Source organism: Tamandua tetradactyla, chromosome 16, assembly GCF_023851605.1.
Source record: "Tamandua tetradactyla isolate mTamTet1 chromosome 16, mTamTet1.pri, whole genome shotgun sequence".
NCBI lineage: Eukaryota > Metazoa > Chordata > Mammalia > Pilosa > Myrmecophagidae > Tamandua > Tamandua tetradactyla.
The window spans coordinates 6,105,093-6,129,225 of NC_135342.1; the positions used below are offsets into that span (position 1 = coordinate 6,105,093).

Consider the following 24,133-nt stretch of genomic DNA (forward strand, 5'->3'; position numbering starts at 1 on the left):
ATTTATCCTGGTTTTGTGTTCAAACCCTGATGCTTGCCTTGGGTCTGAATGTTGATGTCATGGCCCATCCAAGTATTGTTGAAGCCGGCTGGGGAATATTTGAGTAGCACACATCAGGCATACTTGGCATCAATTGTAGGGTGCTAACTTGAGTGATTGCAGGCTGGCTTGATAGGCGTAAGAATATTCAATTCCCATCACTTTGTTCATGAGATGAGAAGAAGCCCAGTTCACATCTTTGAGTGGAAAGCCCTACAGTCCACATGGATCCCATGTATGATCTTTTTCACAAGGGGCTGTTTTGTAAAAATAGGGTTCCGGAGACATCATCGACCTGACAACATAAACAGCTATGGAAAATGTCTTCTGGGAAATTCAACATAAAGAAAAAAATTCTGAATTGCTCATTAATCTGACAGATGAACTAGAATGGAGAAGGGCCCTACAAATGCTGAATTGAATAAACAGTACTTTAGGTAGAAAATTTCTCCCCAAAATGGCTAGTTCTCTCCCCCCCTCCTCACTTTGTCTCACACCCAGCTGGGAAGGCAAACCGACAGTGGCAGGAAACCGTCCCAAAGGGGTCACAGAAAATGAATTAGCTTACAGCATTGGGACAGAATATCACCTTTTGTGGATCCAGGGAATAGGAGAGAGCATTTCAAGGCCCAGGTCGGTGAGAGACAGTCTGAGGAATCAAGGACCAAAGATGTATTCTCAGCACTGAGTCTGAAAGTACTGCCCTACTTCTGTGAGGGAAGTCAGCAGGAGACCTAATACACACATAGGGAAGGCTTAAGACTGACCCTGGGGGTGTACTCCACCACAAATAATGCGGGGAACACAGACCAGTATTGAACCTGATTTTGTCTGGCAAAGGAATGGAACAGGAAAACTTCAGTTTCAGCAAGACCTTAAGAGATGTAACCAGAGCACTGGAGATGATTAGGTTATCGTACAGTGCCACATGCAGAATAAAAAGTGTAAGGGGATTGAAGGGCTTTTTCACAGAATTAAAACCAGCTAAAAAATATAACTCATACTATGAAGAATGAAGGTATGGCCCAACCAAAGGAGCAAATGAACACCCCAATGAGCTACAGGGTTTGAACAACTAATTAATGATGTTCATACAAATCTTTTAAATCAATTCAACAAGCTGAAGAAAACTATGGGAAAAGTAATGAAGGATATAAGGAAGACACAGAATGCCCATAGAGAAGAACCTGAAGGTTTGAAAAACAAATGACAGAACTCATGGGAATGTAAGGTATGATAGAATTGTTGAGAGCAAAATGGAGACATTGACATTGGAGTTCCTTTGGTAAATGCCATTAAAAACATGGATAGATACAACTGCAGATTTGGATAATAAGAAGTAAGTATCAGTGAACTAGAAGACAGGATATTTGAAATTCTGCACATAAAAGAACAGATGCAGAAAAGAATTGAAATATTTGAGCAGGTCTCAGGAAGTGAATGGCAACATGAGACACAAACATACACATTATGGCTATCCCAGAAGAAAAAGAGAAGGAAAAGGGGAAGAAAGAATAATGGAAGATGTAATAACTGAAAAATTCCCAACTCTTATAACAGACATAAAAGTATAGGTTCAAGAATCACAGCATACCCCAAACAGAATAGATTCAAATAGAAATATGCTAAGACACTTACTAATCAGATCATCAAAAGTCAAAAACAAGGAGAGAATTCTGAAAGCAGCAACAGAAAAGTAATTCATCATATAAAATGGAAGATCAATAAGACTAAGTATGGTTCCCTCGGCAGAATCCATGGAGGCAGGAAGGCAGAGAAATGACATATTTAAAATATTGAAAGAGAAAAACTGCCAACCAAGAATGATATCCAGCAAGACTGTCTTTCAAACATGAGAGAGACCAGAAAATATTTGCAGAAAGCCAAGCACAGAGAGTTCATGATGAGGAGACCTGATCTAAGAGAAATGCTAAAGGGAGCACTGTAGATAGATAGGAAATGTCAGGAGACAGAGGTTTGGAGAAGAGTGTGGAAATAAAGATTAGTAGGAAGTGTAACTAATAGGGCCAAAGGATATAGAAAAATAAGATATGACAGATCAAATCCAAAAGAAAATATGATTGAAGAAAGTACTGCCTTCAAGATAATCACATTAAATGTTAATGGCTTATACTTCCCAATCAAAAGACATAGACTGGCAGAATGTATTTAAAAAAAAAACAGGATCCATTTATATGCTGTCTACCAGATATTCACTTAAAACACAAGGACAAAAGCTGGTTGAAAATGAAAGTGTATAAAAAGATATCTCATGCAAACAATAACTTGAAAAGAGTGGAAGTAGCTGTATTAATATCAGACAAATTAGACTTCAAATGTAAAATAATTAAAAAGAGATAAAGAGAAAGGGGGAAATTCATCAGGAAGACATGATAGTCTTAAATATCTATGTACTGAGCCAGGGTGCATACATGCAGTGAACACTGGCAAAATCAAAGGAGTATACACTTCTACCATTGGAGAATTGTAGACTACACCACTTTCATCAATGGATGAAATACAGATCTTGAATAATACTTTAAACAAGCAAGACTTAACAGATATTTATAGAGCATTGCACCCCCCAAAAAACCAGAATACATATTTTCTCAAGTGTTCATGGATTATTCTCCAGAAGAGAACACATGTTGGGGCACCAAGCAGGACTCAAAAATTTTAGAAGATAAAAATCATACGCAAAATTTTCTCAGGTCATAAAGAAGTGAAACTGGAAATCAATAACAGGTGAAGGTGGTAAAATTCACAAATATTAGCAAGCTAAACCACACAATCTTGAACAACAAGTGGTCAAGATAGAAATTATGAGAGAAATTAGTAAATACATTGATGCAAATGAAAATGGGATCACAACATATCAAAATTTATGGGATTTTGCAAAGGGAGTGCTGACAGGGAAATTTACTGTGCTAAACAATTTTTAAAAGAATGATGAGAGGGCAAAAATTGGGGAATTAACTGCCAACCTGGAGGAACTAGAGGATGAAAGGCAAGCTATCCCAGAAGCAAAGTCGAGGACAAGAAGGCATCACATGAAAATAATTTCAAACATTTAAAAAAGGATTAATACTAATCCTGCTCAAACTCTTCAAGAAAATTGAAGAAAAGGGAAAGCTACCTAACTCATTCTGTGAAGCCATCATCATCCTTGTGCTGGTTTGAAAGGATGTATGTACCCTAGAAAAACCATGTTTAAATCAAAATCCCATTTCATAAAGGTAGAATAATCCCTGTTCAATAGTGTATGTTTGAAACTGTAATCAGATCATCTTCCTGGAGATGCGATTAAATCAAAGAATGGTTATCAGGCAGGATTAGGTGATGACATGTTTCCACCCATTTGGGTGGTCTTGATTAATTTCTGAAGTTCTACAAAAGAGAAAACATTTTGGAGAATGAGAGATTCAGAGAGAGCAGAGCACAAGGACATAGCCATGATAAGAAGAGTCCAACCAGCCACTGACCCTTGGAGATGATGAAGGAAAATGCCTCCTGGGGAGCTTCATGAAACAGGAAGCCAGGAGAAGAAGCTAGCGGATGATGCTGTGTTTGCCATGTGCCCTTCCAGATGAGAGAGGAACCATGACTGTGTTCACCATGTGCCCCTTCAGATGAGAGAGAAATTCTGACTGTGTTCACCATGTGCCTTCTCACTTGAGAGAGAAACCCTGAATTTCATCAGCCTTCCAGAACCAAGGTATCTTTCCTTGGATGCCTTTGACTGGACATTTCTATAGACTCGCTTTAATTGGGACATTTTCTTGGTTGTAAAACTGTAAACTAGCAACTGATTAAATTCCACTTTTTAAAAGCCATTCCATTTCTGGTATATTGCATTTTGGCAGCTAGGAAACTAGAACAAATGTCCATATTGAAAGGTGTTGATAATGGGATGGTTTGCAGGGAAAACCCAAGGAATGCAATTAGGAACTATAGTTAACAGTAATATTGTAATATTCTTCCATTGACTGTAACAAAGGCAATATGCTAAAGCTAAATATGAAAAAGCAGGGGGTGCCTTCTAGTTTTGCCATTAAACCAAACACCTTATTCTATCATCCCTGCCATCTTCTCCTTGGCTCTTTTTCCACTCATTCCAGTTTCCTAATCCGCTTCCTTACTTGATCATCTTGCTCCCATTTTGCCTCCTACATCACATTGCATTCCCAATTCCATCTCACCTTCCAAACCTCTATCTGTTCCTTGGTAAACAAGTAACCCTCAGTACCTGCCTACCCCACCCTTTCCCCCTCTACCCCTAATATTTAATTCCATGTTGATATTAAGTCTCTCAGGCCTTTTACCCCCTCCTGCTCTTTATCAACCTTTGCTCATTATCTCAACATCTGCAGGATCCCCTGCTTTCCCATGACCTAGTGTCTTCAACATCCAAAACTTGAGCGTTCCCATAAAGTCCTTGGGCACTTTGCCCACTCTTACCCTTAAGACAGAGCACTTTATCCTATCTGGACCTTATCTGCTGACTTCCAACCCTCTGTTTGTCTTTCCACATCATCACTCACTATCCTTCTACATTTTAAGGCTCTCAGATTCTCCCTCTTCTCTCTAAACAACCCCTCCTCATGGCCCTCATTTTACCCAGCTTTATCACACTTGCACTGCAATTTGAACCCCACAACTTTTTCTCTTGGCACTAATGCTCACAGCACTTTTTACATTTTAAATATTATGATGTCATCCTTGAGAACTGTTTGACAGGTGGCAAGAGTTTAAAGGTTGAATTTATAAAAGAGACCTTAAAATACCACTATTCTCCCACATACGAACATGGTATTATTCTGCACGTGTGAACACCACATGCAGACAGTGAATGTGAAACTGATGAGAGTAGGACTGTGTGAGGTTGTGATAGTGTGCATTAAAGTGTGTAAATGTATGTGTGGGATTACAGGTGGCTAGTGTGTAGATTTGTGTATGTTTGTGAGGAAATGTGCACGTGAAGAAATATGCATGTGAATATATAATTGAGGCAGATTTGAGGTATATATATTATATACATGTACTCACATAGGTGAATGTGACAGGGTGTCTGTGGTTGAGCATGCAAAAGTATTTGCATCTGTGTGTAAGTGTGTAAATGAATGTGTGTGTGCGTTTTAAAAGTTGTTCATTATGAGGGCTCTAATTCCTGACTTGGGAATTGAGAAATATATGATAGCAGACCTGGGTAAAAGCAAGAGTTTGTGAATATATAGCCAAATGGTTAATTTGAACTCATATTTATTGATGACAAAAGCAGCTGGTACTGGAATTTCAGCCAAAGATAAGAGTAGAGAACTTTGTTGACTATACAGTGCTCTCCAATTGAGGAAGTAGTATTGGCTCATCTAATCATTAAGTGTATGCCTTAGTAAAGTATCTGATCCTGGCATTTTAATTCTGAGACTCATAACCTTATCCTTTTCTATAGTAATTATTCTATTTACACTTCCTGTCATTACTGGGTACTCAATATTATTAAGGACATTTTTTCTACAAAACTTCTATATAATCTCAATTTCAAGTTAGTTGCCATTGAATACTAGGCATCATGTTCTACCTTTGACTTGGTCAGTGGAAATTGATCTCAGATGCATTGATTCCACAAGTTGTGTGCTAAATAAAGTGACTATGCAACTCAGTTATTTAACGATTTGGAAAGGATTCATTTTGGGTTGGCAGAAAGTCTCAGGGCAGAGAGATACACAGCCCTTGGTCTGAGTGCTCATATGTGAGATGAGGACTTGTCAGCCCCTCCATGGAAAACCCTTCCTATTCCAAGGAGGCTGGAAAAGAATGAGCTTCTCTCATTCAAGGTTCTCTTTAATGATGCTAACTAAAAACTTGTGATTAGTTTGGTTAATTAGCAACTGAGAAAATGTTTTTAGAAAGATTCTCTTCTCCCCAAGCCTGCACTGTCAAGAGCACGCCAGATGAAATGATAATTGCAGTTCTATGGGGAGGTGAGGTCACAGAATGACAAATCCATAACTGAGGATCTGGTGCCTCCTTCCCACACACACTGGCTGTCATGACAGTCTGAAGTCTCCTGATGGCATTTAATGTAATCCTCTCTGAGAGGGATTTGAGTGTTTATTTAGATGATTAAAAACCTCTCTTCTACCAAATCATTTCCTATTGTGCAGAGACAGTGATGTCAATATCAACTGCTGGGATGCAAATGTTTCTCTAATTCTCAGAGTATGACAAGTTTAACAGAAACACGATGTTTTTACTGAAAACATTCATGCTCTGTGGGTTATGGTGAGTCTGTCTTCTCTGTTGTATTCAGAGATCCAGAATTTAAGGAAAACATAACTTTATAGTTGTGTTTCACACAGAAACTGCCTGAGTCAAATTATGTTCTGCTTTAAAAATATTCTAATAAACCAAAAATCTACTCTTTCAATTTATAAAATGCACAAGATATTTCACCTTTGCATGTCATCATTTAAAAATCTTTGAAAAATCTCTGGATTCCTAATAGATTAAATTAATTCATATCATGATGTGTATATAAGCAGTAACTTCTTTCTACCCTAAAAACTTATTTCCAATGTTAGTGTTTCATGGCCTTCAGTTTAGGAGAAGCCATGATAGTGTTGAATAATTATTTTCATAATTGACATTATACTTTTGTTCCTGAAAAATGAAAATAAGTATTTTGTCTGCTACCCTCATATGGACATGTTCTTTCATTTGTAAAAGTCATACTGGCTCAGGGGGCCACCTCTTGTACTACTTGACATTTTGTTAGGCCTTAATTTTTTAAGTTCTCTAAATCTTTATTCTATTCAATGTTGACCTACAGTCTATGCCTTTACATGTAAATTGAAAAATGCTGCAACCAAAATTATAAACTAAAATGCCATGAGACTAAAATCCCATGAATAAAAACAAAAATAGCAATCTGGATTATTGCAAGAATACACCTAACTAAGTTGAGTCCTGTAGCACTGTGGTTAAAGTCTATGTCATTGGAAACAGCCCAGGAAAGTACTAATCACCGATTTGCCCTTAAGCCGGAAGGAAATTTAGAAAAATTATGCAGTCATTCTCTGCATATATTTTCCTAATCTTTCCAGTGAAAATCTTAGTAATGCCCGATTCAAAATTTGTGAAGAATTACCTCATAAATGGCCTTTTTAGCAGTGATACCTACATTGTAAGTACTCTTTTAATGTCATACAACTATCTCTTGAAAGTCTCTTAATAAAAAATCCCCATTATACACTCTGATACTCTAATATTTTTAGTGGTAAATGGAGAATGTAGGGGTTCAGTGGACATTACTGTTCTCCTGTTTCCTTCCAGGCTGTTCTGACTCTGACGTCACTTCAGAAAAAGTTGGTGGGAACTGGCAGAATGTTCTCCAGGGATTTGGCAATAGGAATCATCTTCTTATCTCAGACCATAGTAGGAGTCCCTGGAAATGTCTCTCTTTTTCATTATCTTTTCACTTATTTCACTGGGTGTTGTTTAAGGACCATGAATTTGATTCTCAAGCACTTAATCATAGCCAGTTCCTTAGTTTTAATAACCAGAGGAGTTCCCCAGATAATGGCAGCTTTGGGTTGGAAATGATTTCCCAGGGATTATGTGTGCAAACTTCTTTACTACCTTCACAGGGTGGGCAGGGGTGTGTCCATTGGCAGCACCTGCCTCTTGAGTATCTTCCAAGCCATCACCATCAGTCTCAGGAACTCCAGGTGGGCAGAGCTTAAAGTGAAAGCTCCCAAGTACATCAGCCTCTCCATAGTCCTGGGTTGGCTCTTCTTCATGTTGTTAAATATCTTTTTTCCTATGTATCTGTCTGGTAGTTGGAAAAATGATACCATCAAAAAGAGAAATTTTGGGTACTGTTCTCTTCAAGTTAATAAGAAAATCATGGCCTCAATCTCTGCAGCATTGCTGTCATTCCCTGATGCTGTATGTTTGGGGCTCCCGCTCTGGGCCAGCAGCTCCATGGTTTCCATCCTGTACCAGCACAAACAGCGGGTCCAACACATTCACAGGACCACCCTCTTTAACAGGTCCTCTGCTGAGTTCAGAGCTACCGAAATCATCCTTTTATTAGTGAGCACCTTTGTCTCTTTTTACACCCTCTCCTCCATCTTTCAGATGTGTCTTATTGTTTTTGATAATCCCAGTTGGTTGCTGGTTGACATGGCTGCACTATGCACTGCATTTTTTCCAGCATTCATCCCCTTTGTACTTATGGGCCAAGACTGCAGTGCATGCAGAATCTGTTTCACCTGGATAAGGAAACCAAAGTCTCCAGACCTGATTAGTAATATATAATGCTATGTTTTTGCACAGTGTTTACTTGCTTAATCAGCCATTCCTACAGACTTTGAATCACAGTAGTGAAATCATCACAGTACAATAGAGTGGTGAGGATTACAGTGAGCTTCTGCCCCACAAATATATCAATCAATGGAAATGGTACAGATATATGAAATATTAAGTAACTATCATGTAATTACCTATAGAATTGAAATTTTAATATTATTTGTGGTGGAGTCATTCAGTGTTCATGCAATTAAAAACAGTATTGCTGAAATATTGTAGAGATTACAGAGGAAATTTAGGTTTGCAACTTTTAATCTGATATTAAATTCTCCTTGAATTAACTAAAGATAGAAGAGTTGGTAGAGTTCCTTGAGAAAGGAAAATTTGTGAGAGTCCTTCAGAAACCTGAAAAAATAACTGTTCTCAGGTAATAATGAGCATGGACTGAAACTAGACAATGACTTCTGTTTCAGTACAAGCATTGAGAACCAGGTTATGAAATTTGTACATTAAATCCTTGGAGAGATGACAGTTGTTTGAAATAAAATTCCATGTAGTGGCATTAAGATATTTTAAACATTCTCATGAATAAATGGCCAGAAGCAACAGCAGTAAGAGACAGTATAGCAGAAAATATGTCTTTACTGATTAAAAGAAAAGTTAGGTAAATGTTGACAGTGCAAAAACATATGATATCTGGGATAAAAGTGCATGGATTTTCGAGTTCTGTAGAAGGCAGATATTGAGGTAAAGTGTGAGGATGCCACCTGGATACATTAGAAGGGACACCCTCACATCTCTAAGGTGAAGAAATAAGTGTAGAATATCTTGAACCTGGAAGCAGTGGAGGAATAAACATTCAGAAGTGGTGAAGTCATATCCCTTCCTTTGATGTCGACCTGTATGTTTGGGACTCATGCTCTGGGCCAGCATGACTTTCAAAGGAACAAAGTAGATAGTTCTCCAGTTTAGGAAGGATTTGAATATATACACAGACATGCACACAGACTCACACACACATACACACACATGGACATGCATCTGTCAATGTATATACATGTGTGTATGTGAATTTATTTAGAGATGTGCATGTATTTATTTGTTTCCTATGTGCATATAGGCTTGTTTAGTCAGTGTGATCATGTTTTTTATTTATCAAGCAATTATACTGGAAATTTTACATTAACAAATGTAATGATACTAATTACAGTAATGGCAAGTTACTTTAACTTTTATATTTATTTTATCATATTTAAATGATGATAGTTGTTTAAATTGGTTAAAATTGTGTATAATGCATCAATAATTGTTATTCTTTAATCCTGAAGTTTTGTACTTGTCTTGAAAAATTATCCAATTAAATGTATTTAACAAGTTATGTTACCCAAATACAAGCTGTGCTGGTTTAAAAGGATGTATGCCCCCTAGAAAAGCCATGTTTTAATCAAAATCCCATTTCATAAAGGTAGAATAATCCCTATTCAATACTGTATGTTTGAAACTGTAATCGGATCATCTCCCTGGATGATGTGATTTAATCGAGTGGTTGTTAAATTGGATTAGATGATGACATGTCTCCACCCATTTGGGTGGATCTTGATTGGTTTATTGGAGTCCTATAAAAGAGGAAACATTTTGGAGAATAAGAGGTTCAGAGAGCAGAGAAGGCTGAAGTATCATGAAGCAGAGAGTCCATGAGCCAGTGACCTTTGGAAATGAAGAAGGAAAATGCCTCCCGGGGAGCTTCATGAAACCAGAATCCAGGAGCGAAAGCTAACAGATGATGCTGTATTCACCATGTGTCCTTCTAGCTGAGAGAGAAACTGTGACTGTATTCGCTATGAGCCTTCTCACTTGAGAGAGAAACCCTGAACTTCATCGGCCTTCTTGAACCAATGTATCTTTCCCCAGATGCCGTTGATTGAACATTGCTGTAGACTTGTTTTAATTGGGACATTTTCTCGGCCTTAGAAGTGTAAACTAGCAACTCATTAAATTCCCCTTTTTAAAAGCCATTCCATTTCTGGTATATTGCATTCCAACAGCTAGCAAACTAGAACACAAGCAATTATTTTGTATATATTTAATGTGGTAATTGACAGGTTTGGGGTTAGATATACTAACTTATTGTATGCTCTTCATTACTGTTAATCTATTTTCTTGTTCTTATTATTTTAACTTCTGTGCCTTTAAATTTTTTTTAAAAGAATTCTACTTTTCACTCTTTGATTTTGGAGGTTCTAAATTCATTTTATGTTTTTTTAATCTAAATATTGCAACATGTTTTAAAATACAGTCTAATGGTAATGTACGACATCGTGAATCTTGTGATGGGCAATGTCCATGATTAACTGCACAAATATAAAAATGTTCTTTCATGAGCTACATCAGATGAATGACACTATTATAAGGAGGTGGGCCTCATGGGTTTCCTGAGTTGAATCACAGTAATTGAACATGCAAATCAAGAATCAGCTTGGAGTTTACAAAGGAATTTGAGTTAATTATGAATTTTTACAGATAAGTACAAGACCGAAGTTTGAAAACTTTCAGAGATTTGTAGCTTTTAGGTGATAAATAAATTACATACCAGTGCACCTAATAAAACTATTTTTGAAACCTTTTTTGAAAGAAAAAAAAGATTTCTTTTTCTGTGCTGTATAGGGAATCACATTTCATTATTTTTCTATGTGAGTATCTCATTATTGCAGCACAATTGATTGAACTTTTGTTGTTTTTTTTGTTTTTTGCTTTGCCTGGTCATTTTTTAAGAAGCAAATGGATGGAATTAGATTTTTAAATGTGATTTAAAATAAGTTTTGCAAAACTTTCAAATTATCCTTAATACATAATTGCCTTTCAAATAATATTTCCACAAAGAATAATGAGAGGAAAATAGATTGTAATAATTATATATCTAGACATTTCCTTATTTCACATAATAAAGTTATTCAGCATATTGTCAAAATTGTCAATGTGATACTTGAGTGGATCAGATTCTTAGAGCAGGTTATGATCAGAAATGTGTGTCTCCAGTTAGGGGGAGGAGAAAGTCCTCTTTTATACAAACTCTTCCTGATCCTCTTTATTAAGAATAAATGCATTCTTAAACAAATTTACTTAATAAATTAATTAATTAAATACAGTGTAAAGTTATTTAATACCTTTACCTTCCATGTTGATAATAGGAGAATGTTTCAAAACATACTTATCTGCCTTCAACTTTTTAATAATTGGAGGTAGGTATTTAAAATCAATTTTACAATACACATGTCCAGATCATAAATGCACAGCACAATGCAATTTTCACATCAAGCACAAAACTGGATATAGCTCCTAGATCAGAAAACAGAGTATTGCCACACCAAAGGCTGCTCTGGGGGACCTTCTTAGTCTTCCAAAAGGAAGCCACTGTGAGCACACCTAATGGCACAAATCACTTTCCCCCATTTTATACTTTATATAAATGGAATCTAACAGAATGAACCTTCTCTATGTGAATGTTTTCTTTTCATATGTTGTTTTTAAATATATCTTTATGGTAACATGGTCTTAGAGATCACTCATTGGCATTGTTGGGGAGGACTCCATTGTGTGTCTCACTAACTATTTAATGATCTTACTTGATGCACATTGCAATGGATTTCAGTTTGGAGGCATTACTAATAGTTTTGCAAATAAATTCTAGAATTCACACCAAAACACAAGTGCAAATGGCATTTTCCCAAGATTTTTTGCTACATTATAGAAATTGGCAGACATAGACATTCCTCTTTCTTCACTTCAGTCTTCCTAGTCTAAGCTGTCCTTGGCCATATGTCAACAAATGTAGAAACTGGCTCATTTGTCCCCAGAAGAATACCCTTTCACGGAATAGAGACTCTAAGTCAAGTGGCCATTATTAAAGAAATGATAAGGTTGAGCATATTTGTGTATGTATGTGCATGTGTATGAGAGACAGACAGAGATAGAATGAAAGGCATGCCAGCTGACCCTACAGCAAATTATGTAATAAACTCATGGTAAGTGATTTTCTTCCACGTTCCTTCTGAGCTGCTCTTGTCATGAGGGTGATTGGCTCATCTCCCTTCCCAATTCTGTACCCAGCTCTATTGGTCCTATTCTCCCATACACCAGTGCCTTCTATTCCAATATTCCACATTGTTGTTCCATTTTTGCAAAGAGATTTTGGCAACTACATATTAAACCCATCCATATATTGATAGTGTTTGGTGGTATATGAGCATTATCTTCTGTTTAACAACAATAAAAACAAAAAACCTGTTTTTAGAAAGTGGATTAAAATATCAAATATGGAACATTATGATTGTATGGATTCAAGTCATGAGTACTGTTAACCCCAGTAGTTGGAAATAGTGTAGAACTTAACACAATTTGCAAGTATGAAGTTTTATCTACAACACTTTATGGATGATAGCAGAAAACACACGACTCCTGGGTCAGAGACAAAGGACATTTTCAATCATGGCACAGCAGACAGCACAATCTTACCATTTACTTTACTTCCTTTCCCTTCCAATAGGAATATAGAGTGAAAACTAAAGTAGATTAATGTTCACCTGGGGATGGAATGGGAGAGAGATAGGAGTTTCATTTATAACTTTTGGACTGACAAATCTCTCACTGAAGCCTGATCTCTTCCAGTTACTTTAATCATTGTTATATGTGGCAGTGCTGACTTTCAGATCAGCAGAATTCCTACTCTGAGTCCTAGTTGTCACACAGGTCCTCAAAATTCCAAGGGAATACCAGGTTATACAGATATAGCTCAACCTCTCAAAATCTAGAAATAACAATATCAGCTCTGGCCAAAATGTGACAGCTATAAGAGCTTAAAATCTAGGGCCCAATTTTCTTATATTTCTTTTATTTTGTATAAAAAAGACCATACAATATTTATTCTTTTGTTTCTAGCTTACTTTGCATAGAATAGTGTCCCCCAGGTTCATTCACCTTGCTTTAAGTCTCACAACTTTGTTCTACTTTGGAAATGCAAAATATTTGATCATATTTATAAACCACAATTTGCCTTTCTATTTCTCAGCCACCTCCATCCACTGGATTTCATGTATAATTTCCAAAGTCAACAATCCATGTCCCAAACTATCCTCATTTGGTTGTATAGTCTTTGATACTCTCAATTTAGACAATTTTCATTGCTCCCAGGAGAAAAATAACCAATAATCACACTCTCACCAAATAGAAAATCAAAACCTACCCTAACATTTTTCCTGCCCCCTCCAATTATTTAACCCTGGCATGGAAGTGGTACTGTTGGTGTCTTCCTGTTAAACATACTGCATGCATTAGTAGTTTTCCCCTATACCCCACTATTATTTAATCCTTGTACAAGGCACATACCTTTTAAGTACTCAGATAAGAACTTATATTTTCAGTGTTAATTGGTGGGATACATGGCTCTATACAATCTTTTACAATCATGGTCACCTTCGATATGTCAATAATGCTTATAGACCCACTAATGAACTGCCTTCACTTCTATTCATATACATTATATTCTATACATTACATTTAAGTTATCATTAGATAAGTATGCACCCATCTCTAGCTTCCATTTAACTCTATGTCCATAGATTCTATATTAAAACCTCTGAGTTTACCAAGGTCTTAAAAGTAAAATCAAACAGAGTCTATCATTTTGCACCTGGCTTGTTTCACTCAGCATTATGTCATTTTCTCTAACAATTTCTTCTTTGACCCATTTGTTGTCTAAGTGTGCATTATTTGATCTCCATTTTTTTGTGAAAGTTCTGGTTGTTTTAGTGGTTATGGATTTCCATCTTCATTCCATTGTGATCAGAGAAAGTGCTTTGCATAATTTCAGTCTTTTTAAATGTTTAAAGACCTATTTTGCACACCAGTATAAGATTGATTCTGAAGAAAATTCCATAAGCATTAGGGAAGAATGTTTATCCTGCTGATTTTGGGTGTAAAGCTCCATATATGTATCTGTAAAGTCTAATTCAGTTATAATGTTGATTTCCATTCTCTATTGCTTTTTTGATCCCCTCTCTGGTTGTTCCATGTATAGAGTAGATTGGTGTACTGAAGTCCCCCCATTACTGTTAACACATCTATTGCTTACTTCAATTATGACAATGTTTGCCTCATGCACTTTGGAGCTCCTTGATTGGGAGCATCAGCATTTATGAGTGTTGTTTCTTCTTAGTGAATTGTCCTTTTTATTAATATGCAGTTTCCTTCTTTGACTCTGAGGATGTCCTTACATTTAAAGCCTATTTTGTCTGATATTAGCAGAGCTTCTTCTGCTTTATTTAGTTTATAACTTGCATGGAACATCATTTCCCATCTGTCATGGTTAGGGACAGGTGTCAACTTGGCCAAGTTGTGGTACCTGTTCATATGATTGGGCAAGTGCTGGCCTGTCTGTTGCAATGAGGACATTTCATAGGATTAGGTCATGATCACGTCAGCTACATCCACAGCTGATTCCATTTGTAATCAGCCAAAGGGGAGTGTCTCCTGCAATTAGTGATGCTAAATCCAGTCATGGGAAGCCTTTTAAGGAGGACTCAGAGGAGACAGGTTGCATTCCTGCTTTGGCTGGTGAGCCTCTCCTGTGGAGTTCGTCCAGGCCATCCATTGGAGTCATCGGCTTCGCAGCCTGCCCTGTGGATTTTGGACTCTGCGTTCCTACGGTCACGTGAGACACTTTCATAAATTTTATATTTGCAAGTGTTCCCGGTTGGTTCTGTTTCTCTAGAGAACCCTAACTAATACATCTTGGTACCGGGAGTGGTTCTTAAGGAACAGAATCTTAAAAATGGGTTTTTATGAATGGTTTTCTACTCTGACTGGGCTCAGAGACACTAAGGACTCTGATTCCCGTAATCAGAATGACACTCCCAATCCATGGACTGAGTTGGCAAAGGAGATAGTCAAAATATCATCATTTGATTCTCCTAATGCTTCGCTTGTACGAAACCAGACTCTGGGGGATAATGTTTTTGACACCTTTACAGAGTTTTGTAGAAATAAGAGTTATAGAGATGTTGGTTGGTTGTTGTTAGATACACTGTCTACATTAAAGGATGAAAGGGATGGGCTTAAGGCTTCAAACAAGAAGCTTAAGTGCCGTCTGAAAGATGTAGAGGTTTCTGAGTATCCTGAAGGAAAATTTTACTTCCTGTAGCCGTAGACTTGAGATCTCTGAAAATCAGACTCAGAATCTTATTGTTAGAGTAGCAACTTTACAACGTAAACTGAAATCTCAGTCTTGCATGGTGTCTGCTGTTAAAGTGAGGGCATTGATTGGAAAGGAGTGGGACCCTGAAAAATGGGATGGTGACATATGGATTGATAATGATGTTGGGGGTGAGGTTGAAACCCTAGACCATGCTGAGCCTTCTTTAGATAACCCTGTAATAGTCTGCCCTGAGGACATAGCTGCCCCACCTCCAGCCTGCCTTGAGGAATTGGCCACCCAACCTCCTCCTGAAGGGATTAGCCCTAGAGTTATTAATCCTGTTTCACCAGATGAAACTGCAAATGAAAGCCCTGAAGCAAATGGCTTGGAAGATATTTCTAATTCTTTTCATGACCCACCCCCACCACCCCTCATTTCTTCTAGACCTATAACTAGACTAAAGTCCCAACAGGCCCCTAAAGGTGAGGTACAAAGTATCACACATGAGGAGGTACGTTATACTCCAAAAGAACTGTGTGAGTTTTCCAATTTATGTAGACAGAAATCAGGGGAATATGTGTGGCAATGGATTTTAAGAGTGTGGGATAATGGTGGGAGGAATATAAGGCTGGATCAGGCTGAATTTATTGATATGGGCCCACTAAGCAGAGATTCGGCATTCAATGTTATAGCTAGAGCAGTTAGAAAAGGTGTTAACAGCTTGTTTGGGTGGTTGGTTGAAACATGGATGAAAAGGTGGCCAACATTACCTGAGGTTGAAATGCCAGAACTGCCCTGGTATAATGTAGATGAGGGGATCCAGAGGCTTAGAGAGATTGGGATGTTAGGGTGGATTTATCATGCAAAGCCTGCTCTTACACCCCAGGAATGTCCAGAGGATGCACCTTTTACCAGAACAGTGAGAAATAAATTTGTGAGACTAGCACCATCATCCCTCAAGAGCTCTGTGGTTGCACTTCTCTGTAGGTCAGATATTACTGTAGGAACTGCTGTCACTGAGCTGGAATCCTTAAACACAATGGGGATGACAGGATCCCGAGTTGGCAGAAGCCAAGTGGCAGCACTTAATCACCAAAGACAGGGTAGACGTGGGTATTATAATAGACAACAAACTCAAAGGAGGCATCAAAATTATATGACACGCAGAGATTTGTGGCATTGGCTAGTAAATCATGGGGTGCCTAGAAATACAATAGAAGGGCAGCCTACTAAATTCTTGTTGGAGCTGTATAAACAAAAGAGTTCTAGGTCAAGGGAACAGAAGTCTAACCTGAATTACAAAAACACAGAGTCACGGCCCCTTAACCAATTTCCAGACTTGAAACAGTTTACAGACCCTGAGCCCCTTGAATGAAGGGGAGGCCAGGTCCCTATGGGGAAGAAACCTGTTACACTGCCACAAATTTATACTGTTAACCTTCCTCTAAGTCTTCCCCAAGGAGACCGACGGCCTTTTACCAGGGTAACTGTGCATTGGGGAAAAGGAAATGATCAGATATTTCGGGGATTATTAGACACTGGTTCAGAAGTGACATTAATTCCAGGGGACCCAAAACATCACTCTGGACCACCAGTCAGAGTGGGGGCTTATGGAGGCCAGGTGATCAATGGAGTTTTAGCTCAGGTCCGTCTCACAGTGGGTCCAGTGGGCCCCCGGACCCATCCTGTAGTTATTTCCCCAGTTCCGGAATGTATAATTGGCATAGACATACTGAGCAACTGGCAGAATCCCCACGTTGGTTCTCTAACTCGTGCAGTGAGGGCTATTATGGTGGGAAAGGCCAAATGGAAGCCACTAGAACTGCCCCTACCAAGCAAAATAGTAAATCAAAAGCAATACCGTATTCCTGGAGGGATTGCAGAGATTACTGCCACTCTTAAGGACTTGAAAGATGCAGGGGTGGTGATTCCCACCACATCCCCATTCAACTCTCCTATTTGGCCTGTGCAGAAAACAGATGGGTCTTGGAGAATGACAGTGGATTATCGTAAACTCAATCAGGTGGTAACTCCAATTGCAGCTGCTGTTCCAGATGTAGTATCATTGCTTGAGCAAATCAATACATCCCCTGGTACCTGGTATGCAGCTATTGATCTGGCAAATGCTTTTTTCTCAATAGCTATTAGTAAGGACCACCAGAAACTGTTTGCTTTCAGCTGGCAAGGTCAGCAATATACTTTCACTGTCCTATCTCAGGGGTATATCAACTCTCCAGCCCTATGTCATAATCTTGTTCACAGAGACCTTGATCGTTTCTCCCTCCCACAAGACATCACACTGGTCCATTATATTGATGATATCATGTTGATTGGACCTAGTGAGCAAGAAGTAGCAACTACTCTAGATTTACTGGTAAGGCATTTGCGTGTCAGAGGATGGGAGATAAATCCAACAAAAATACAGGGGCCTTCCACCTCAGTAAAATTTCTAGGTGTCCAGTGGTGTGGGGCATGTCGAGATATCCCTTCTAAGGTGAAGGATAAATTGCTGCATCTGGCCCCTCCCACAACCAAAAAAGAGGCACAACGCCTAGTGGGTCTTTTTGGATTTTGGCGACAACATATTCCTCATTTGGGTGTGCTACTCCGGCCCATTTATCGAGTGACCAGAAAAGCTGCTAATTTTGAGTGGGGACCTGAACAAGAGGAGGCTCTGCGACAGGTCCAGGCTGCTGTGCAAGCTGCTCTGCCACTTGGGCCATATGATCCAGCAGATCCAATGGTGCTGGAAGTGTCAGTGGCAAATAGAGATGCTGTCTGGAGCCTTTGGCAGGCCCCTATAGGAGAATCACAACGCAGACCCTTAGGATTTTGGAGCAAAGCTTTACCATCTGCTGCAGATAACTACTCTCCTTTTGAGAAACAGCTTTTGGCCTGCTACTGGGCCTTAGTAGAGACTGAACGCTTAACCATGGGCCACCAAGTTACCATGAGACCTGAGTTGCCTATCATGAGTTGGGTGTTGTCTGACCCACCAAGCCATAAAGTTGGGCATGCACAGCAGCACTCTATTTTAAAGTGGAAATGGTATATACGAGATAGAGCCAGAGCAGGTCCTGAAGGCACAAGTAAGTTACATGAAGAAGTGGCACAAATGCCCATGGTTTCCACTCCTGCTGCCACATTACCTTCTCTTTCCCAGACCAGAGCTATGGCCTCTTGGGGAGTTCCTTACAGTGAATTGACTGAGGAAGAGAAAACTCGGGCCTGGTTTGCAGATGGTTCAGCACGATATGCAGGTACCACCCGAAAGTGGACAGCTGCAGCATTACAACCCCTTTCTGGGGTGTCCTTGAAGGACAGTGGTGAGGGGAAATCCTCCCAGTGGGCAGAACTTCGAGCAGTGCACCTGGTTGTTCATTTTGCTTGGAAGGAAAACTGGCCAGAGGTGCGTTTGTATACTGACTCATGGGCTGTTGCTAATGGTTTGGCTGGATGGTCAGGGACTTGGAAAGACCATAATTGGAAAATTGGTGACAAAGAGGTCTGGGGAAGAAGTATGTGGATAGACATTTCTGAGTGGGCTAAAAACATGAAGATATTTGTGTCCCATGTGAATGCACACCAGAGGGTGACTTCAGCAGAGGAAGATTTTAATAATCAAGTGGATAAGATGACCCGTTCTATGGATACCAGTCAGCCTGTTTCCCCAGCAACTCCTGTTGTTGCCCAATGGGCTCATGAACAAAGTGGTCATGGTGGTAGGGATGGAGGTTATGCATGGGCTCAGCAACATGGACTTCCACTCACCAAGGCTGACCTGGCTACAGCCACTGCTGAGTGCCCAATCTGCCAGCAGCAGAGACCCACACTCAGCCCCCGATATGGCACCATTCCCCGAGGTGACCAGCCAGCTACATGGTGGCAGGTTGATTACATTGGACCACTCCCTTCATGGAAGGGGCAGCGATTTGTTCTAACTGGAATAGACACATACTCTGGATATGGGTTTGCTTTCCCTGCACGCAATGCTTCTGCCAAAACTACTATTCGTGGGCTTACAGAATGCCTTATCCATCGTCATGGTATTCCACATAGCATTGCTTCGGATCAAGGAACACACTTCACAGCAAATGAAGTGCGGGATGGGCACATGCTCATGGAATTCTCTGGTCTTACCATGTTCCCCATCATCCAGAAGCTGCTGGATTGATAGAACGGTGGAATGGCCTTTTGAAAACTCAATTACGGTGCCAACTAGGTGGCAAAAACTTGAAAGGCTGGGGTAATGTTCTCCAGGAAGCTGTGTATGCTCTGAATCAGCGTCCACTGTATGGTGCTGTTTCTCCCATAGCCAGGATCCATGGGTCCAGGAACCAAGGGGTGGAAATGGGTGTGGTGCCACTCACTATTACTCCTAGTGATCCACTAGGAAAATTTTTGCTTCCTGTCCCTGCTACCCTGAGTTCTGCTGGTCTACAGGTTTTAGTTCCAAAACGGGGTGTGCTTTCTCCAGGAGAAACAACAGTGATACCACTGAACTGGAAGTTAAGATTGCCACCTGGCCACTTTGGGCTACTTATGCCTCTGGATCAACACACCAAGAAGGGGATTACATTATTGTCTGGGGTAATTGACCCTGACTATCAGAAGGAAGTAGGACTGCAGCTACGTAATGGAAGTAAAGAAGAGTTTTCTTGGAATATAGGAGATCCCCTGGGGCGTCTATTAGTACTACCATGCCCTGTGATTAAAATCAATGGAAAACTGCAACAACACAATCCAGGCAGGACCACTAATGGCTCTGAGACTTCAGGAATGAAGGTTTGGGTCACCCCACCAGGCAAAGAACCACGGCCAGCTGAAGTGCTTGCTGAGGGGAAAGGGAACATGGAATGGGTAGTGGAAGAAGGTAGTGATAAATATGAACTTCGACCACGTGATCAGTTACAGAAACAAGGACTGTAATGCTGTTTTGTTTTTGTTATACTATTTAAGTTGTAAGATATCAAGTTTAAGGATGAATGTTGCCCAAGGATTTGCAAGCTATTCTGGAGAGATTTAATGTGTTTCCAGTTATATGCAGGACAGTTGAGTATTGTCAGGTAAAAGAAAAAATGTGTGCTTATTTGTTTTCATTTGGAAATTAAGTATGGGCTAAGGTGATATATATACATATATATATGTGCCAAGTTGACAAGGGGTGGACTGTCATGGTTAGGGACAGGTGTCAACTTGGCCAAGTTGTGGTACCTGTTCATATGATTGGGCAAGCGCTGGCCTGTCTGTTGCAATGAGGACATTTCATAGGATTAGGTCATGATCACGTCAGCTACATTCACAGCTGATTCCATTTGTAATCAGCCAAAGGGGAGTGTCTCCTGCAATTAGTGATGCTAAATCCAATCATGGGAAGCCTTTTAAGGAGGACTCAGAGGAGACAGGTTCCATTCCTGCTTTGGCTGGTGAGCCTCTCCTGTGGAGTTCGTCCAGGCCATCCATTGGAGTCATTGGCTTTGCAGCCTGCCCTGTGGATTTTGGACTCTGCGTTCCTACGGTCACGTGAGACACTTTCATAAATTTTATATTTGCAAGTGTTCCCGGTTGGTTCTGTTTCTCTAGAGAACCCTAACTAATACACCATCCTTTCACTTTCAATCTATTTGTATCCAGGCTTACAAGTCTCTTGTAAGCACCATATAGGTGAACCACTTTTCTGGATCTGTTGTGGCAACATGCATCTTTAATTAATTAGTTTAGGCCATTAACATTCAAAGTTATTGTTGTAAAAGGAGTTCTTGAATCTATTATCTTATCCTTTGGTTTCTATTTGTAAGATCTATATATTCTTTCCCTTCTTTCTCTTTTTAGCTTTTAATTACACATACTGGTATTCTTAAGTTTTATGCCCTCCTGCGGACCTCCCTTTACAGTCTTTTAATCAGCTGAAAGAGCTTCCTTTAGTGATTCTTAAAGGTCCGGTCCATTGTTGGCAAATTCTCTCAGCCTTTGTCTGTCTGTGGAAATTTTAATTTCTCTCCTAATTTTCATGGACAATTTGGCTGAATATAGAATTCTCGGCTAGAAGTCATTCTCTTTAAAGAGCTTAATATATCGTACCACTGCCTTCCCATCTCGATTGTGCCTGTTAAGTAGTCTGAACTCAGTCTTATGTGGTTTCCCTTGTATGTGATGAGTTGCTTATCTCCTGCTTCTATTAGGACTTTTTTCTTCTCTTCAACATTTGACAGACTGATTAGTATATGTTTTGGTGTAGGCCTATTTGGATTTACTTTATTTGCAGTTATTTAGAAATCATTGATTCACCTTTTTTTAATTAAAAAAGTGATCTGCCTTTATCTCCTCAATGAATCTTCCCAGCCCTTTTAACTTCTGTTCTCCTTCTGAACACTACTGATTCTTACATTTGTGTGCTTCATGTTGCCCATAATTTCCCTGTGATCCAATTAAAATTTTTCCATCTTCTTTATTATTTGTTCTTTTCTGTGTTCAAATTCAATGGTCCTGTCCTCTGGTTCATTTATTCTTTCTTCTGCCTCTTCAAATATGCTGTTGCATATCTGAAGTATATTCTTGATTTGGTCTACAGTATTTTTCATCTCTGTGATATCTGCTATTTTTTTCTGATTATTCTTTCAAATTCTTATTTATGCTCTCCTATTGTCTTTTTTAAATATATTGTTTGTCATTAGCCAACCCATTGAATTTACTTAGTAGATTTGTATGAACATCACTGATTAGTTGTTTCAAAGTCTATGTCTCTTCTGGGGTATTAATTTTGTCTTTAGGTTAGGCTATACCTGTCTTCATCTTCATATGCTTTGTGGTTTTCTATTGACTTTGAGGCATTTAATTATCTTAATAAGGTTACTTTGGAAATTTATCCTCTCAGTTGTCTAAGGTTTTGTATATCTGGGATGGTTGTGAGGCAGGTCTCAGGACATAGGGCAGAGTGCAGTGGTGTGGTGGCTGAGTGCCCTGCAGGGTCAGGTGTGAGATAATGCCCAGAAGTATGGGGTTTCTGAGGTCAGGAGGGTTCTTATCACAGGAGTGCAAAGCCTGGGGCATGGTTACAGGTGTCTCTGGGACATGGTGGAGGGCAGGGAGCAGATGCATGTGTGTGGTGGGGTAGGTGGTGGGGTGTGTGTGTGATTGTGTGAAGGGTACACAGGTTGTGAGTGGTGTGGAGTGCAGGTGTGGTGAAGAACAGAGTGCATACTTGCAAAAGTCATGGGGTCAGCAGGGATGTGGTGAACACATGATGGGGCAGCAATGGGGACCAGTTCATTTATACATGGGTGGATGCAGTGGGATGTGTCACAGGTGCTTGTGCTATGAGGGGAGGTGGTACTGAAGTGCTTGAGGCACAGGAGTAAGGTGTGGTGAGTGGGGAATGGGTCAAGGATGGTGCAGAATGCATGGGTCCATAGGTATGTGACAGTCAAGTGGTGTCACTTGGCTTGCTTCCTTATGTCCACCTCCCTGTCTGTGCACTCCTGAGGGCATCTGACCTTCTTTTGAAAAGGTGCTTGGTAAGCTCAGTGCACTAGTTGGATGGCCTCTATGAGTAGGGAATGATTGTTTATTAGTTTCTAGCATCACCAAAGGAGCTATGGGCTGTGGCGTTTAGGGGGCTAACACCCTAGGCTAGCTTCAGTGAAAGAGACTTTCTTGGGCATGGTTTCTTGTCCTCAGTGGAGTCCCAATGGAGCACACTTACCTAGCTCTCTACATCCCACTTCCTAGCTATTTTATCCAGGACCTACTTATGTAGTGTAGAACACTCTCAGACATGCACACCTTGGAACTGGAGACAGCAGCAGGATTCTCTCCAATCTCCATGATGCATCCTCAACACACTCAGAACAGTGGGATGGCAGCCACTGGTTCCCCAATCTCAGGGGCACAGGTTATATCCCCTTGGAACATTGGGGTGGTGGCCAGATTCTTCCTAATCCCCGGTGAATGTGCTCAACTTACTCTGAAGCTTTGGGTGGCAGTACTTTCCCTGAGCATTGGAGTAGAAAGTCTTCCCTCTGCAAGCTGTTGGAATGTCTGACCTTTTCCACAAACCTGGGTGGGTCTGTTCATTCAGCCCGTGAAGATGTGTTAGCTCTAGACATTAGCTTCCATGATTCCAACTTGGTAATCATTTCTAATGGAATTTCTCCCGTTTTTGTCCCTTTTATCAGATTCACATGCATACATTGGGGTCCCCAAAATCAGGCCTTCCAAAAAAACCTTCTGAATAACTACATTTCCAGTCCTGACTCACGCAGAAATGGCTGACAGATTCTATATTCAGTTAAGTTCTCACATGGGAAGATTTCTCTAAGGACTCACTTTCAGATGCTCAGAATTTTCCCAATCATCAATTGTTGGTTTCTTTGTGCCCAAGAGTTCATTTCTCACCTTATCCCTTTCCTTTCACATTTGACTGTAATCTTCAAGAAGAAGCTAGGCTGCACTTTCCAAATATAGTTTGGAAATCTCTCCAGCTAACTATCCAAGATCATCTCTTTCAAATTCTGCCTTCCACTTGGCATCTGGATCAATTTTGCCAAATTCTCCACCACTTTCATGATCATCACTGTCTAGTTTTTAAAGACACTT

The 24,133-nt window shown here is 39.7% G+C and overlaps 1 pseudogene; it reads left to right on the forward strand.

Moving 5' to 3' along the window:
* Positions 1 to 7,422: 7,422 nt before the first annotated feature.
* Positions 7,423 to 8,358, forward strand: LOC143658255 (vomeronasal type-1 receptor 4-like; annotated as a pseudogene).
* Positions 8,359 to 24,133: the final 15,775 nt, after the last annotated feature.